Here is a 17784-nt window from a genome sequence, read left to right as displayed (position 1 = left end):
AGGCCCTTTTTTCCCAGTCCCCTCCCAGCTGAGGCCTCTCACTTTGCACACTTCCACCAGCACTCCCCTCTGTGCGGTGCTCCAGGGCTGGTGGCAGTTGTCCTGCTCCTCAGCCCCTTGCCTGTGCTGCTCCTGCCCTCTCTTTTGCTTTCTTAGCATCTTCTCTCACCTTCTCCTTTGCTTTCTTAGCATCCAGACCTCACAAAGTGCGCCTGAGGAGCAGAGAAGGCTGTGGATCACCAGGCAGACAGGAACACAGAGAGGTCCCCCCACAGGAGTGTGGGTGTCCTGGGGACAAAGCTGGTTCTTCCTTCCCTTCAGGGAGCTAAACCCCCAGCTTCCTGGTGGCAAGCGGGGACCTTCACCGCTGTGCAGGTGGAGAGGAGGTGAAGGCTGGTGCTTGTTCAGCGAAGACAAATCCAGCGGTCTGGAAGACCTGGGGGATTTCTCCTTCCTAGCCTCTTGGCTGCCACTCCCATTCGTAGGTCAGCCCGGGGCAAGACTGAGCAAGCTTTCACAATGGGCACGTGTGCACGCGCGCACACACACACTCACACAGAATACACACCCATGACCTGGCCACATGTATGAATGCAGACAGAGAGCAGTGCCTTCATGAGCACCCACAGAAACACCCACTCACGCTGGCGTCACCACCACGAATGGCCCAATCCTTTCTTCCTCGTGGGCTAGTCAGGACTGCAGTGCCACAGTGGACACCCCCTCCTCTCCTGATTCACACGTACATGCACACCTGCAGGTCCCTCAATCCCCAGCCCAGACCATAGGTCCGACCAGAGTCCCTGCCTGGGCCATGAACCCTGTTTATCCACCTCCTGCTCCAACCAGCCAAATGAGCCAAGGAAAACTTCTTTGCATATCTCTGAGATGTGACACAGGAGGCTGAGGTTGGACCTGCTCCTCATGAACAGGGAAAACTTGGCCGGAGACTTAATAACCAACAGCAGGAAGAGCTTTTACTGCTGCAACGCTGTTGCTACCCTTGTTATCCCTGACTGCAGCAAGGCCTTTGGCATGGTCTCTCAGTATCATTGGAGCTAGTCTGCTGAGTTGCGGAGAGGAGACCTGGATGCTGACTTGTGTGGCAAATGGGCTGGGCTGTCAGGCTCAAAGGTTTGTGCTGGGTGGTACAAAGGCCAGCTGGTGGCTGCTTCCCAGTGTCGTCCCTGAGGGATCACTCGGGGTGCCAACGGGCTTTAACGTCTTAAGGGGTGACCTGGACAGTGGGACAGAGGGTGCTTGTAGCACATTTGTTGGAGAGACGAGTCTGGGGCGGGGCCAATGCAGCCGAGAAACTGGAGGGCAGCGCTGGTAATAGGAGAACCTCGACAGGTGGGAGAAGGGGGCCAACAGGAACCACCTGCAGTTCAACAAGGGCAAAGGCAAGTCACAGGAGCACGGTATCACAGAACCGTTGAGGTTGGAAGGGACCTCTGGAGATCATCTAGTCCAAACCCCGCTCAAAGCAGAGCCAGACAGGGCAGGTTTCCCAGGACTGTGCCCTGGGAGGTTTTGACTATCTCCAAGGGTGGGAGCACAGCTTCTCTGGGTAGCCTGTTCCAGCATTCAACCACACTCACAATAAAACAGCTTTCCCTTCTGTTGAGACGGAATTTCCTCTGTTTCAGTGTGTACCTGTTGCCTCTTGTCTTGTCGCTGGGCATCACCGAGAAGAGTCGCACTCTGACTTCTTTACACCTTCCCATCAGATACTTGTGTATGTTGATAAGATCGCCCCTGAGCCTTGTCTTCTCCAGGCTGAACAATCCCACGTGTCCCAGCCTCTCCCCCTATGACAGATGCTGCAGTCCCTTCTTCATCTTTGTGGCTGTTTGCTGGGCTTGCTCCTGTACGTCTATGTCTTTCTTATGCTGGGGAGCCCAGAGCCAGACACAGCACTCCAGATGTGGCCTGACCTGTGTTGAGTGGAGGGGAAGGATCACCTCCTCTGCCTGGTGGCTACGCTTTTCCTGTTGCAGCCCAGGATGCTGTTGGCCTTCTCTGCCATGAGGGCGCATTGCTGTCTCATGTTCAACCTGCTGCCTGCTCGGACACCTGCGTCTTCCCCTGCAAAGCTCCTCCTTGCTGCTCAGAGCCAAGCCTTTACTGGTACATGGGGTTACTCTTCCCCAGGTGCGGCACCTTGCACTTCCCTTTGTCAAGCTTCATGAGGTTCCTTTCTGCTCATTTCTCCAGCCTGCCAAGTTCCCTCTTGGTGGCAGCACCAAGATGCGGGGAGCCAGGGCCCAGAACGACTACAGAGGCGGGCATGGGGAAAGGGCAGGACAAAGGACACCGCTGTCAGTCCCAGGCGCAGGATGGGTTCAGTCACGCTGAAAGAACAGAGCCGGAGGGCAGGGAAGCAAGGAGGACCAGAGTGCATAAAGCAATCTACCCAACAGCCATGCACGGGTATAAAAATGCAAACACGCTGAGGAAAGCCACCAGAGAAGCAGCAGCTTGAGGCCCCACTGAGATGTGAACTCACAGCTCCAGTTCCAGAGCGCAGAGCGGGGTAGCGCCGTCATTCCTGGGGGGTCCCTTCTGGAGAGCTCTGGCTCAGGAGGGCAGCGGGGCCAAGGGAAGCAGACTGCAGCTCTGCTGCTGGGAGAAGTGCTGTGCTGGGGGTCAGACCTGCTTCTGATGCATCCCCCGGGGAGCATCAGGCTGCTCTGCTGCTCCTCTCAGAGGCTGGCCAAGCAAGGAGGGGCCACCCATGCTCTGGTTTAACTCCCTTCCCTGTCAAGAGGAGATCCTGCGTTCACCTTGTGGAAATGCCTGTGCTGTGAGCTTTTATCACAGAGAGCTCCCTGTCCAAGACGGATCATCCAGGAGGTTTCTGGAGGGTCTTGACGACAAGTGCCTGACACAGGCGACGGAGGAGCTGAGGAGGGCAGGTGCTCTGCTGGACCTCATGCTTACGAACAAAGAAGACCTAACTGGTCGGGAACGGGAAGGCTGGGAGCAACCTCGGCACAGTGGTCACGAGATGGAGTTCAGGCTCCTGAGCGGAGGAGAGAAAGCCCAAAGCCACAATCACAGCCCTGGACTTCAGAAGAGCAGACTTTGGCCTCTTCAGGGATCTGCTTGGAAGAATCCCATGGGACACCATCCTGGAGAGAAGAGGGGTCCAGGAGTGATGGCTGAGTTTCAAGGAAGGATCACCTCCTCAAGCTCCAGAATGGTCCATCCCAACAAGCAAAGGCCGCAGGAGGCCCGCATGGGTGCATAAGGAGCTCCTGGAGGAACGCCGACATCTAAAGGAAGCATACAGCAGGTGGAGGCAGGGACATGTGAGCTGGGAAGAATGCAGAGACACTCTCCAAGCATGCAGGGATGGGGTTAGGAAGGCCAAAGGCCACCTGGGGCTTAATCTCAGGAGGGACGTGAAGGGGAACAAGAGGTGTTTCTACGGGTACCTCAGCGGCAAAAGAAAGACCAGCGAAAGCAGGGGCCTTCTGCTCACTGGCAAAGGCGACCCCGTCACAAAGGACAAAGAAAAGGCCAAGGTACTGACGGCCGCCTTTGCCTTGCTCTTTACCGGGGTGACCGCACGTCAGGAATCCCAGGTCCCTGAAACCAGGGGGAAAGTCCAGGCCCAGGCACACTTGCCCTCAGTGGAGGAGGATCAGGCTAGGCAATATTTGAACAGGCGGGACATGCACAACTATGCACTCCTACGGGCCTTCTACGATGCAATGGCTGAGTTAGTGGATGAGGGGAGAGCAGCAGATGCTGTTTATCACAAGGGCTGTGATCCGCAGCACAAAGACCAGCTGGAGGCCAGTCACCAGTGGCGTCCCCCAGGGGTCGATACTGCGTCCAGTGCTCTCCAGCCTCTTCATTAATGGCCTAGATCATGGGACCCCAGCGCACCCTCAGCAGGTTTGCAGATGATACGAAACGGGGAGGGGTGGCCGATACACCAGAAGGGTGTAGTGCCAGTCAGAGGGCCCTCAGCGCTCATAACCCATGCAGCAGTACCTGTTGGGAGCCGACCGCCTGGCAAGCAGCTTTGCAGAGAAGGAGCTGGGACTCTGGGTGGACACCAAGTTGAACATGAGCCGGCAAGGTTCCTCTGCAACAAGAAAGCCAGCATCATCCTTCGCTGCATCACGAAGAGCCACCAGGTCAAGGGCGTTGATGATTGCCCGCTGCACAGCCCTGGCGAGACCACATGCGGAGTGCTGCGTCCAGTTCTGGGCTCCGCAGGACAAGACAGGCATGGACCTTCTGGAGCAAGCCCAGCAGAGGGCCACAAAGAGCATGAAGGGGCTGGAGCATCTGTCCTACGAGCAGAGGCTGAGAGAGCTGGCACTGTTTAGCCTGAAGAAGGCGAGGAGGGGGGTGATCTTCTCCGTGCGCATGAACACCTGTGGGAGGGTGTAGCAAACATGGAGCCAGACTCTTTTCAGTGTCATGCAGTGAGCATACAAGGGGCATTAGGCACAAATGGAGACACAGAAAATTTCATCTCCACATAAGAAAAAAATTGCTGATGATGAGGGTGGCCAAGCGCTGCAACACACTGCCCACAGAGGCTGTGGAGTCTCCATCACTGGAGATATTCAACACCGGACTGGACAGTGTCCTGAGCAGCTTGAACGGTGCCACAGGGTACTTTCAGTACATTCTTACAAGAGGCCAGACCGGGGACATGCAGCTGGCACACTGGAGGCCCAGGCTGGTATTCAGGGAAAACTCACCAGGCTGGAGAAAGGGGCTGACAGCCAGTGCCTACAGGTCAACAACGGCAAAGGCTCGTCCTCCCCTGGGCTGAAATAACACAGGGCAGGCTGGAGGCCGACTGGCTAGGAAGCAGCTTGCTTAAAAGGGTCTTGGTGGGGCCAGGCGGACAAGAAGCCAAACCTGAGCCAGCACTATGCTCTGGCTGCGAGGACAGACAGCCACATCCTGGGCTGCGTTGGCAAGCTGCAGCCAGCAGGGCAACGGTGACAGCGAGGGCGAGGGCAAGGCTGAGGGCGAGGGCGAGGGCTAGGGCAGCGACCCTTCCCCTCTCTTTGGCACCTGGGAGACCAACAGTGTGCCCGGTCTTGAATCTCCAGTACTGGAAAGGCATTGCCCTTGTGGAGTGAGTCCCGGGCAGGAAGACAGGGTCACCAGGGTGACTAGGGGTCTGGTGCATGTGACATATGAGGAGAGGCTGGGAGACCTAGCTTTTGGCCGCCCTAGGAAGAGAAGGCTCAGGGGAGATCTCATTCCTCTCTGCAGTTGCCCCGCGGGAGGAGAAAGAAAAGAAGGCGCTTCTGGAGCTCACAGTGACTGGGCAAGGAGCAGAGGACACAAGCTGTAGCACTGTAAAGTCCAGCTACATATAACACAGATTAAGATGAAGAATCTTTTGCATCATGGGGGTGGTCAAGCCCTGGAAGAGCGTGGTTGCTGGATTGCCCTTCTTGGGGAGAGGAAAAAGCTTGCCTACACACATCCCTGAGCAACCCGACGTAGTCGTCACTGCTTCGAGCAGGGCATTGGACTAGCTCACTCACAGAGGTCCCTTCCAACTCAAACGGTTCAATGCAAGCTGAGCAAAGCGATCGATGCTCTGCGCTTCTCACTGCTGCTGGGGCAACACCTGCATTGCAGTGCCCTGTCTGGGTCCCCCAGGACCAGAGACGCATCAGAAACCTGGAGAGAGCAACAGGCCCAGGGCCAGACTCAGTCAGGCGGGGCTGAAGCCCATGCCGTAGGAGCAGAGGTCGACAGCATTGGCTTTGTGCAGCCTGGAGGAGAGAAGGCCCGGAGGGGAGGCGGGGAAGGGAAAACCCAGCTCTGGCAATGGGAAAACAAGCCTCAGTGAGTACGGTGCAGCCCTGACACAGGCTGCGCGAGGGACACTGGCATCTCCGTGCGTGTCGGTGCTCAGACCCTGAGCCGCCGGGTGGAGCTGGGAAGTTTGGCCTGTTTGGAGCAGGACGTTGGCCCTGAGGACCTTTAGGCGGGTCCTTCCTCCCTCACCTCTTTGGGGATGTGCTGAGTCACAAGGGCCCTTGACCAGCCACAAAAGGGCTGGAAGGCAGGAGCATGCGACTGCCTAGAGGCACCAGGGGCTTCAGCAATAACGCAAACCATTTGGAAATGCCCTTCAGGAAAGTGGCACTTCAGGAAGAATGAGGACACAAGCTCAGTATTCCTGGCACGCCTGAGGCCAGGACGCCATCTCCACCAAAGTCAACAGCAGGGCGACTCACGTTTCCCTGGAGTTCAGGGATTTTCCCAGCTCTTCCACAGTACGATGGCTCCCAGCTGCTCCGGGAGACCGATCCAACGTTGCTCTGGAATGAAAATGCCTTGAATGCGCCACGCCATCCCTCACCCAGGAGAAACAGCCGCACGCTGCAGCTCGCTGCCCCGAGCCACTCCTAAGAAGCAGCCCATGCAGGCTTTTGGCCTCCGCAATGAAGCTGCTGCGCAAAACAGGTCCATTTGGGTGTGGGTCACTTTCAGGGAAGGACGCAGGAACCTCTTTGATCTCCCTCCTACACCTTGATCTGCTTGTTTGCAGGAGATTCTCCACTGCCCAAGCAGAGCCCAGACCCCCGCCTGCAAGAAGCGTGAAGGCCCACTCAAGTCCCCTACGCACATGGCTATGGAGATCCCAGAGAGTGACCGCTTGCCCTTTCCACACTGGAGGGGACCAACCCGCTCTCTGGCTTCGTCCTGCTCACCATGAACCTGCCGTCGTTCCCAGGCTCCAAGGCAGCTGACGGAGGCTGTGGTGCAGCCTGACCAGCATCAGAACTAGCAACATTGTCACAGCCCTCACTCCTGCCCCCAAGGCGCTTGCCTCCAGCTCACTAGCATCCTTCCTTGCTGTGGAGCTTTGCCTCGGCCCTGCAGACCTGACTCTCGTCTCCCTTACGGGACTGCGCAGCCTTCACGTTCTCCCTGAACTTAGCCCACCACCTCCGGAGCGTCTGCCATAACCTGCAGGGAGAGATGTCTCTCAGGGTCAGCCTGAGTCCCTCCACGGAAAGCACTCGAGCGCTGGCTTGAGGTGTCCTTCATGGCCAAACCTCACCACGGCTCATGGCCATGCTCACCACGGGCAGAGGCGGATGAGCCAAAGGCAATCCGCATGACGCAAATCCGCTTAAAAACCTCTCTGGACAGCGAGCCTGACACCTCCAACTTCACGGGCCCTAGGAGTCCGCAGGGGTGGCTGCGACACAGATGAGTCGTTCCACCATCAACTCCTATGAAGTGGGAGCAAAACATTTCAGCTGAGAGAGGCAAGGGCTTAATCACCAGCGAGAGCTCTGCAAGCAGCAGCAGCCACGAGTGTTTGGGTGCTTCATGAGCAAGGAATGTTTTGGGCCCCCTGGGGCTCTGGGACACAGCATAAAAGCCTGTGCTGCGCCAGGCTCTGCCATCCTCCTCTCTTTGCCTCACTTTCCTTGGGGAACTAGGTAAGCCTGGCTCCGCTCCCTCTCTTCCTACGGGCTGAACGGCTCTCATGCTGGCTACTCAACCTTGATAGGTGGCTGGCAAGCTTGGCACTTGAAAAGAAATGTTTAAGGTCCTTTACCTCTTTCTCCTTTCCAGCGGGGTGGTGATGGAGAGCTGGGAAGAGGAGGGTGCATTCAAGCAGAAGGGGGATCTCTGGGTTCAGCTGCGGGCATGCGAGTGCCCCAGAATTTCCACCTGCAGCAGGTCGTCCCTAACCAAATAGCCCAGCGCATCCCCTGCCATCTTGAAGGCAGAAACATTTCTTTTGGAGATGTGGTATGAGCGGTCTTTGCAGAGCTGCTTTAAGCCCACTCTGATGCATTTCACGTGAAAAGCTGGTCAGCATTCCCGTGCTGTGTGACTCGGAGGGCATGTGACCGTGCGTCCTGAGGTCGCTCTGGAAGCAGGAGTGAAGGGAGGCCTCAGCAGCCTCCCCCCGCTCTCAGGGACGAGGGCAGCCTCTTGAGTGAGAAGAGGGAGCAGAGCTCTTCCAGCTTGGTGGTTTCCAATAGGACAGCCACAGGGGAAGGCCTGTGTGGCATGGCAGACGAAGAGCTAGGGGAAGGCATTGTGGGCTTGCCCAAACCATGCCTGCAGCTCCTTGCGGGATCTCGTCTAAGCATGGGGCTGGCCTTGCTAAATCAGTTCTGCTCCAAACCCAGGCGCGGGGCAGTTGCCACGCACTCAGCATTATCCGGGGTCCTCCAACTTCTGCCCTCTTTTCCCTCCCCTGCTCTGTGTTTCAGCTTTGCCTCCCTCACAGAGAGATGTCTTGCTTCAGACCCTGCCTGCCACGCCCCTGCGGCACCTCTGGCCCAACCCCACTTGCAAGCAGCTGCAATGAGCCGTGCATCGCCCGCTGCGCTGACTCGACGGTTGCCATCCAGGCCTCCCCGGTCGTGGTGACCCTGCCTGGCCCCATTCTCACCTCCTTCCCTCAGAGCACAGCCGTGGGATCCTCTCTGTCAGCTGCTGTTGGCAGCTCCCTCAGTGCTGCGGGGGTGCCCATCACATCTGGCGGCTCCCTTGATCTGGGCGCGGTCGGACTGTGTCTGCCTCCCCCCCGCTGCAGTCTAAACTGCTGAAGCCAGACGATCATCCCCTTCGGCGCCACCACCCAGGAACCTGGAAGGAAATGGGCACCCGAGACTGCAAGCACGGCCATGGCTTGCAGACGAGCTGGGTACCCCCATCCCACCTGGGGCGAGCCAACGGTGCCCGCTGCGCCTCGCTGCATGGCAGGTCTTGCCACGCTGCCTCTGGCTCTGCTTTTCTCCAAACTCCTCGGGAAAGAGCTCCTGCTCTTCCACTTGGCTGCATCTCCGCTTGATGGGCACAGGGTACCAGGGTTAGGAATTGCTGTTGTGGGGACGTGATTGCCACAAGGTAGAGGGGGAATGGGAAGAGGCAAGCACTTTGCCTGGTGCTTGTGCTGGGGAAACGAGCAATTCTCTGTGCTTCACTGAACCCTGGGAACGTGTGTCTTGCTCTCTGTACTGCTTCACTGCCCTTTTGCCTCCCTTCTCATTAAAGACGTTGTGCAGCATAGCTGGAGACTTGTGGTGCTGTTTCTTTCTCCTCCAGCCTCCGTTAGCCACCCGCTCTGCCTGCAAAAGCATTGCCCTCTGTCCTGAGCTTACTTCTCTCTGCCGGCAGCTGGGGAGGGACTACCTCCCCTCTCCCAGCACATGGGACACGTGTAATCAGGTACCTGTAAGCATGGGGCACTGCCAGATTTGGGTGGAGCTCCCTCAATGGATCCCAGAGCACCAAAACTAAGCAAATGGGCTCAGAAGGATGGAAGACCGGCACTATCAAGGCCACAGGCAAAGGCGACTTTTCAGTCTCTGTGAGCCTCAGAGGAACAGAGCATGACTCTGCTGCCTGGTCATCCCGGCCCCCCGATGGCTCTCAGGGTCAGCTGTGAGGCCCTCCACCAAAAGCACTCACAATCTCCCTTCAGGGGTCTTCATTTTCCTCTGCCAACGTACCCGGTGGGCCTTGAACGTGTCTTAGGAATTGTGCTGAGCTGCCTCCCTCTTTCCATACATTGGAAGCCCGCCAGGCAGCCCACTGCCCTCGAGAAGGACGTGGAGTTGGAGCCCTTCTGCTGCTTGCAGGTGAACCTGCCTTCAGCTGCTTGCTGTGCTGCTGTGCAGGGGCAGGATGCAGAGAGGTGGAGGGCAGAGGCCGTAAGGGAGCGTGCCGGGAAGGGTGGCAATAGGTATTTTCAGCAGTCAGCAAATGTGCCCTTGCACAAGGGAATGCGGACCCTCAAAACCAGGCAGATTTGGTGACTCCTTGCGTCCTCTTTGAACTTCAGCATCCCATCGGATGTTGCATCTCCTGAGAGTGACGCTTGTGTCAGGAAGGCAAGGCAGACCTAAGGGTGTGATGAGTGGCGAGGATGAAAGGCCTGGCAGCAAGAAAGGGAAAAGAGAATTGCCTGCCGCTCAAGAGAGCAGATCCTTCCCTTTGCCTCTCCTCAGCACTGCTGACACCACCTGGAGTGCTGGAGTGCTGTGTCCCATTCTGGGCTTCCCGGTACGAGGAAGATGGACCTATTGGCGTGAGGCCAGCAAAGGGCCATGAAAATGGTTGAGGCCTTGGATCATCTGTCAAAGCAGGAGAGGCTGGGCAGGAGCTGGGATTGTTCAGCTTGGAGAAAGGAAGAGAAGAGAAGAGAAGAGAAGAGAAGAGAAGAGAAGAGAAGAGAAGAGAAGAGAAGAGAAGAGAAGAGAAGAGAAGAGAAGAGAAGAGAAGAGAAGAGAAGAGAAGAGAAGAGAAGAGAAGAGAAGAGAAGAGAAGAGAAGAGAAGAGAAGAGAAGAGAAGAGAAGAGAAGAGAAGAGAAGAGAAGAGAAGAGAAGAGAAGAGAAGAGAAGAGAAGAGAGGGCTCAGGGGGACCTTATTGATATGCATCAGTACCTGAGGCGGTGGAGAGGGCAGGGGCAGGGGAGTGAAGAAGAAAGAGTCAGCTGCTTCTCACTGGGGCCCCACAACAGGGCAAGCAGTAGCAGGCACAAGCTGCAATACAGCAAATCCCACTTAAGCGCACAGAAGATGACTCTTCTCCTGTGAGGGTGGTCAAACATGGGAATGGGTTCCCCAGAGAGCTTCTGGAGGCTCCATCCTCGCAGCCATTCTCAACCTGACTGCACAAGGCCCTGAGCAGCCCCCTCTGCTGGACCCTGCTTTGAGCATGGGAGTGCACTAGACAGCCTCCAGAGGTTCCTTCCCACCTCAGCTCTTCTGCGACCCAGCGCTGGATCCCTCAGGCAGAACCGGCCGTCAGGGACAAGGGAGGAGAGACGATGCGGGGAGCCAGCGCCCAGAACGGCTGCAGAGGCGGGCATGGGGAAAGGGCAGGAGAAGGGGCACTGCTGTCAGTCCCAGGGGCAGGATGGGTTCGTGGGATCAGTCACGGTGAAAGGGTCCTTCCTTGCTGTTGAGCTTCAGGTGTCCGTCATGGCTAAATTCCACTATGGCTGATAGCCATGCTCACCATGAGGAGGGGCATGAGCTGAAGGCAATCTGTGTGGTACAAATCCTCTTTTCAGGCTAAGTTCGCTAGTAACACTGTCCCGTTTAGCACACAAGCTGGACTGTGCATCACGTGCCCTCGCTCATGCAGCTCTTCAGCCCTTCATTCCCCCTCTCCTCGCTCCCTTCTCTTTTTCCAATGTAGGGGTACTTCCAGGAAGCAAATACTGAATGCCATCACACTGCTCTCTAGTGCTTGCTACCTCCATTTCTCAGCTGACCCTCACAGTGCCAGCCTCATGCCTGCTATGGGGGAAATGATCTTGTGTGAGATCAGACTCTCCACATTACGTGGCGTGTCCCACAATGACTCCGCAGGAAAGTAGGCAGCTTTCCAAAGAAAATCCTTCACTGCTGAGCTCCAAGATAAGGATTCCCCCTCTTCTCGCTCCCTTCTCTTTTTCCTTTCCCAGAGTTTCACTCTCTCCTGCCACCAGACTCCTGAAATTTCTCCATCTCTGCCCTGAGAGCTTCCCAGTAGCCCTGTGAAGGCTCCCGCCGCAGGCTTCTGAATTCATCACTGTTGCCTAGCTTTTATACACATTGATAAGTTCCTCCTCAGCATGGTCTTCTCCTGGCTAATGAATCCCCGCCCTGTTAGTCTCTCCTCTAATGACAGATCAAACTAGAAGAGCGGGGTGTTAACACACTTCTGAAACAACCCAGCTAGAATGAGAAAGAGAAGTCATCCTTCTTGGGCTGTCACCATACGCACCATCTGGACACTTCCCTTCAACTCTGCAACCGTTTAACAGGAAAGCTCTTTTCCCCAGGGCAGGCAGTGAGGTGGGATTGTCGCATGAGCAGGAAACTTTCCCACCACAGCTCTTTCTCCTGTGAATAAGTCCACACACACACACACACACAAAGACAACATTTGAGCTGAGACCCTAAAGCTGGCTTGTACCTTCAAGACAGAAAGAGACATCTTGGGGGCTCTGCAGATTGGGGAGCAGAGAGCAGGGGAAGTCCCTGATGCCTGGAGAAAGACAAGTGCTGCACCAGTCTCCAAACAGGGGAATAAAGACTATCTGGGGAACCCCAGGCCACTCAGCCTCACGTCAGTCCCTTGGAAGGCCGTGGAGCAAGTGCTCTTCACTATATCCATCCATGGATGGAGGGACAACAGGCGATGTTGTCTCCCTTGTTTTTAGCAAGGTTTTGGACATGGTCTGCCACAGCATCTTTGCATCCAAGTTGGGACATCATGGTCTGAGGGGGGTGGACCTCCAGAAGGAGGAACGCAAAGTCCAGCGCCTGCATGGACCAATTGCCCTGCACTGGGGACTGACTGGGTGGGGAGCTGCTCTGCTGGACAGGCCCTTGGGGGTCCTTGTGAGCAGCTGGCAGTGCAGCCTGCCAGGGTGGGGCCTGGCACCGGCGCGGGAGGCACTGGCCCTGTGAGCGGAAGCTGAGGGAACTGCCCTTGTTTAGGTGGGACCCAGATGGGAAGGTTTTGGGGGGATCTAATTGCAGCCGTTGAGTACCTACGAGAAGGTGGGAGGATGAGAGCCAGTAGCTAGGCAGGAGTTGAAATGGGTGCCAGCCCCGAGGCCCTGACCTCTTTGGGGACAGCAGAGGTGCAAATCCTATCAACCCCAGAGCCCGTTCAGGGAGCTGATCCGACCCGAGGGACTCCCCTCGCTCCTTCACCACAAGCCATGGGCTTCTCTGAGCGGCGCAGACTGGAGAGCACAGCATGCGCGGAGAAGGATTTCTGGGAGGAAAGTCTCCACACTTCCCAGTCTGGGGAAGGAAAAGACTGGCAGGCAGAAGTCTGTCAGGAGTGGGACTTGAACCCACGCCTCCCACAGAGACTGTGACCTGAACGCAGCGCCTTAGACCGCTTGGCCATCCTGACCTCTTGGCCAGCCTCTGCTCTTCTCCCTAGAGCCTGCCTGAGCCGGGCAGGGGGGAGATGGATTCAGGCTCCTCCTGTGCGTGGGGCACAGAGAGCTGGCTGCTGGCAGGACCTTTCCCCTTGTGGCGCTGGGCTCTTTGGAGGCAACAGCAGGAGCTGGAGGCATTTCAGAGCAGGGAGCAGAGGGGCCCAAGGCACATGGTCAGGAAACTTCTTCCGGCTGTGAGAATGCAAAAGGGAATTCTTCAATGGCAGAACCAAAGGAACTCGCGGGGCAGGCGGTTCAAGATGCCCACAGTCACCTGCTCTTGGCTCCTCAGGGCTCTGACACTGTCGTAAACCAACGAGGACGCCAGAAGAAACTCGTGGGTCTGCAGGTCCCAGCAGCACGCTTTGGCGCCTTTGATTTCTTGCCTGCAAGCCCCGCTACACCCAATGGCTTCAGGCACTGCCACCGCCTCTTTCTCTCTCCATGCATGTGCCTGCTTGGGCACCCATGTACAGGTCCTTGTGCCATTTGGTGAGCCTGGCTCTGTGCATAGGAGACAGTCTTTCTTTGGGCAGGGAGGCTGCCAGTCCCTCCTTGGGCAGATGCAAACCCCAGAAGACCAGGGGACAGCTCCGTTCCAGCGGTGGCCTTGCCATCCGCAAGGCAGCTCCTGCTCTGAAGGCTGTCCCCTCTGGAGCCTGTCTCTGGCTGCCTCTCCCCAGCAGACAGGAGGGGGTGGTTCCTGATGTTTCCTGCCCCATGGCCTTCCTGCTGGCCCCAGTTCTGCCCCTGCTCTCCTGTTCCTGCCCACCTCCAAAGCTGGCCTGGCTGGTGGCTGGGGAAGCACAAGCTGGGCAGAACCTGGCGAGTCGGGAAGCACCACTTCCCCAGCTCCGCTGCTCGTGGCACGGTGTCCTGGGGTGGGCTCAGGCCACCAGCCTTTGGGGAGCAGCCAGATGTCCTCCCCACTGGCGCCACAGCGCTGCCCCTGTGGGGCCTCTCAGGGCCACCTTTTCCTGCCTCAGAAATGGCCCAGCCCCCTGGATGCTCTGGGTGGGCAGAGGCAGTGTGTTAGGGCTGGGAGTGTAGATCAGGCACCGTGGGCAGCCCCACGCCTGGCTCTGGGGTTTTTCCATGTGAACATCCCCTCCCCGCACAGCTTGGAGTGCAAATTGAGCCTGTGGGCACCTCTCCCTTCTTGCACTCTAAAGGAACACTGCCAAGCCCCCTCATCCCCCCCCGCCCCCACCCACCCATGCACACACACACACACGCACGCACACACACATGCGCGCACACACACACACACACACACACACACACACACTGTACTCCTCACAGCAACTTTCTGAGGTGTTATTTTCAATCTTCATCTTTAACCTTCCAGGGCATTAATCTTCTGCTTGCCAGGTACAACGTCCAACAGCAGCAGGTTGAGCTCTGGGCCAGGCAGGAAATCCCTCTCCTCTGGCCCACGTGTCAGCAGTGCAGAGAGGCCGTCAGCGTGGAGTCCCTCCTCAGCAGGCAGTCAGCACTGGTCTCAGCTGGGAGCCCGTAGCTGCCCCAAGCAGTCCTGGTGCCATATCAGCAGTTCTCTTCAGCACCCTCACCTGGGGGCCCTGGGAGAGAAAGTGTGGAGCCCCACAGACAAAGAGACGGGCGAGACCCATCCATGGGTGAGGAGACGGCCCATGGAGAGACTCTGCCAAGAGAAGCCAAGGCGGGTGTCTGGGGAGGGAGGACAGGGGCAGAGCAGAGGCTGGTGCCTCTCCGCCCAGGGCTGTGGGGACTGTGCCTTCCCTCTGTGCTGCTCTGCTCACACCAGCCCTGAGGGTGATCTCTGACAGGGCTGTGTGTCCATGATATGGAAGCCATGGGTGGGCTGCAGTGTTCTTGGCTCGCTCAGCACAGGCACGGATCCCAGTACAGCCAGTGCAGCCGGGAGAATGTCTCTACAGAAGTGCCTGGGTGGGTGCGTTCATGTGGGAAGCAGCAGCGGCGCTGGGGTATTTCCGCTCTTACAGGCCTGGGAGCAGGCAGAGATGCTTGGGGTGTGAAACGTGGAGGAGCGGCCAGAGGCTGTGTGCAGGGAGGGGGAGGCAGGACTGATGTGGGCGCTGGGAGAAGTGGGGCAGAGGCATGTGCCTGCAAGCACTTCTTTCACTGTGATGAGCACAGCCGCCTGCCAAGCGGCCCGTCTCTGCTTGACTCCTGGCCAGCGTAACCTCCACCCTCAACAGCTCTTCTGCTTCAGTCCCTGGCATGCACTTTCACCAAGGCAGGCATTGCTGAAGCCAGGCCTGTCTCTCCTGGGCTCTGGGGGGGTGCCCCATCCTGCCTGTGCATGCACTAAGGGGAGTGGCTCCCCCAGGGAACATGAACTTGTTGGTGAAAGCTGGACTCTTTTCTAGCAGGAGGTGGAAGTGCCTCTGCAGCAGGCGCCTGGAAGAAGAAAAGGGCGCGTGCGTGCGTTGGCCGGGAATCGAACCCGGGTCAACTGCTTGGAAGGCAGCTATGCTCACCACTATACCACCAACGCATGCAGACCTACGCCTGCCTCCTCCTGCTCCTCCCAGGCACCATCTGACCCTCTCTGAGCTTTCAGGACTATCCCAGGAGTCCGAAAGGTGAGGAAGATGTAGCAGAAGGAAAAAGAACAGGAAGCGGCATTTGGATAGGGTCTTTCCCTTCCCCCATCTCTTCTCCTGCTGCTGCAAAAACTTGCAGACGTTTCCACGTGGGGGGCCTCCCTTCCCGTCACAGAAGCACACACATCTCGGCTCAGGCCGCGTGGGAAAACATGCCCCTTTGAAGAAAATCCACCCCTCCCCATAGGTGAGCAGTCCTCTGTCAGGAAAGCTGTGAGCCTGTGCAGCTGGGAAAGGAGAAAGGTGGTTCCCACACACCCTGGCGATGCTGGGGGAAGCTGAGGATGACTAGAGGGATGGGGGGTGCACTGGGCATGCTGTGCAGCTGGAGGGACTGCAGCTGCGGGGCTTTGTCCAGGGCTGGAGCTTCGTCGCTCCAGGCAGCCCAGAAGAGGACGGTGCCCTGTAGCTGGCAGGATTCCAACCTGTGTGGGGAAACTCCCCTGGACTTCACATCCATTGCCTTCCTCGCTCAGCCGCAGCTACCCGCCCCAAACCTCTTGGCAGCAGTGATCACGTGCCCTGTGCAACGTCATCCAGCTTGCTGCGAGTTTCAGGGCCAGACTGTGTTGGGGTTTTCCTTTCCATCCTTGGGACACACCACAGCTGGGCACCCACAAACAGATGAGCACATTCAGAGCGCATTCACCACACCTGGGACTCTGAGGGAGGTGTCTCATTTACCTCCCAGTCCCTGCTGTGCAGTGAGGTGGACTGGACAAGAGGCGCCACCAGATGCCCAGCCCCGCGGAGGAAGCACTGCTGGGGAAGTCCCGGAGTTCCAGCTGCCTCCCCAGGGTGAGGAGTCTTTCCTCCCTGCCTGCCTCTGAGGCCTGGGGGCTCTAAGCACTAGGGTTGGGACCTGCGCTGCGAAGGAGAAGTGCCTGCATCCAGGGTTTCAGAGGCGTAACCCCAGGGCTACGGCTGCAGCTCCCAGCGCCTGGTTGTCAGGGTGGCATCTGGGATATGCTGATGCCGGAGCAGCATTTGACTCTCCCTCTGGCATCTCTGTGGCTGGAGGGGAGGAAGGGAAGGGAGCTCCATGTATCAGGTCTCTTAAGACGGAAGAGAAAGCAGAGAGCCCAAGAGCAGGAGCTGAAGAGGAAAGACTGCAAGGAATCCAAGGACCCCGGTCTTGAAGTTTTGAGACAGTGGAAACAGGAGACACACAAACGGCACTGTCTGCTGGCGTGGCTGCCCTCCGGCTCTAGAGAGCTGGAGAAAGAACTCAGGGGAGGCGTTAGGAGGGGTGAGCTACGTGGAAGGGCAAATGGTGGGGTGAAGGGAACCGGAGGGACGTAGACGAGTGGGGGGAAAGAGAAAGTTTGATGTCCGAGAATGAGCCACTGTAGAGGTCTGCCTGTGCACGGTTTTGTCTGGATGGTGACCACAACCCAAGTCAAGAGGCTGATCTTGCTTGAAATCCAATGTATGGCTCCAGGGATGCATAGGAGGCATTTCTGTCATTTCCGTGGCCCTGGTGCAGTGTTAGGGGCAGCTGCTGGGCTGTCAGGGTCAGCAAAAGCAAGGCTGCACTGCAAGGGAGTTTCTGTCCTCCCCTGCAGAGGCAGCTCAGTGGGGCAAACACAGACTCCTCCCATGTGTGATGCGCAGGAGACAGTGTCAGAAGGGCAAACCAAGGGGGCCTCAGCTCGGGCACACAGCCTTTGGGCTTCCTGGGGAGACATTTTTCCTCCATGGGCCCAGGCCCAGGCTCAGGCCCAGGCAAGAGGAACAGAAGCCCCCTTGAGCCCAAGCGCTGGTGCTGTCAGTGTGCAGGAGCGGCAGGGAGGGCTCTGCAAGCTCCCCACCCAGATCCTGGGGGGAGCAGAGTGGCGCAGCGGAAGCGTGCTGGGCCCATAACCCAGAGGTCGATGGATCGAAACCATCCTCTGCTAAGGCCCTTTTTTCCCAGTCCCCTCCCAGCTGAGGCCTCTCACTTTGCACACTTCCACCAGCACTCCCCTCTGTGCGGTGCTCCAGGGCTGGTGGCAGTTGTCCTGCTCCTCAGCCCCTTGCCTGTGCTGCTCCTGCCCTCTCTTTTGCTTTCTTAGCATCTTCTCTCACCTTCTCCTTTGCTTTCTTAGCATCCAGACCTCACAAAGTGCGCCTGAGGAGCAGAGAAGGCTGTGGATCACCAGGCAGACAGGAACACAGAGAGGTCCCCCCACAGGAGTGTGGGTGTCCTGGGGACAAAGCTGGTTCTTCCTTCCCTTCAGGGAGCTAAACCCCCAGCTTCCTGGTGGCAAGCGGG

General features: G+C 57.7%; 3 non-coding genes across 3 annotated transcripts; 1 reads left to right on the top strand and 2 right to left on the bottom strand.

The window, feature by feature from the left end:
* Window positions 1–12810: 12810 nt before the first annotated feature.
* Window positions 12811–12893, bottom strand: TRNAL-CAG (transfer RNA leucine (anticodon CAG)). Its single transcript has one exon. It is a non-coding gene; the product is annotated as a tRNA-Leu (tRNA).
* A 2456-nt stretch (window positions 12894–15349) lies between these two features.
* TRNAG-UCC (transfer RNA glycine (anticodon UCC)) lies at window positions 15350–15421 on the bottom strand. Its single transcript has one exon. It is a non-coding gene; the product is annotated as a tRNA-Gly (tRNA).
* A 1935-nt stretch (window positions 15422–17356) lies between these two features.
* Window positions 17357–17428, top strand: TRNAM-CAU (transfer RNA methionine (anticodon CAU)). Its single transcript has one exon. It is a non-coding gene; the product is annotated as a tRNA-Met (tRNA).
* Window positions 17429–17784: the final 356 nt, after the last annotated feature.

This window comes from Dromaius novaehollandiae, chromosome 10 (assembly GCF_036370855.1).
Source record: "Dromaius novaehollandiae isolate bDroNov1 chromosome 10, bDroNov1.hap1, whole genome shotgun sequence".
In the NCBI taxonomy this organism is placed as follows: Eukaryota; Metazoa; Chordata; class Aves; order Casuariiformes; family Dromaiidae; genus Dromaius; species Dromaius novaehollandiae.
This window is presented reverse-complemented; position numbering and strand designations above follow the sequence as displayed.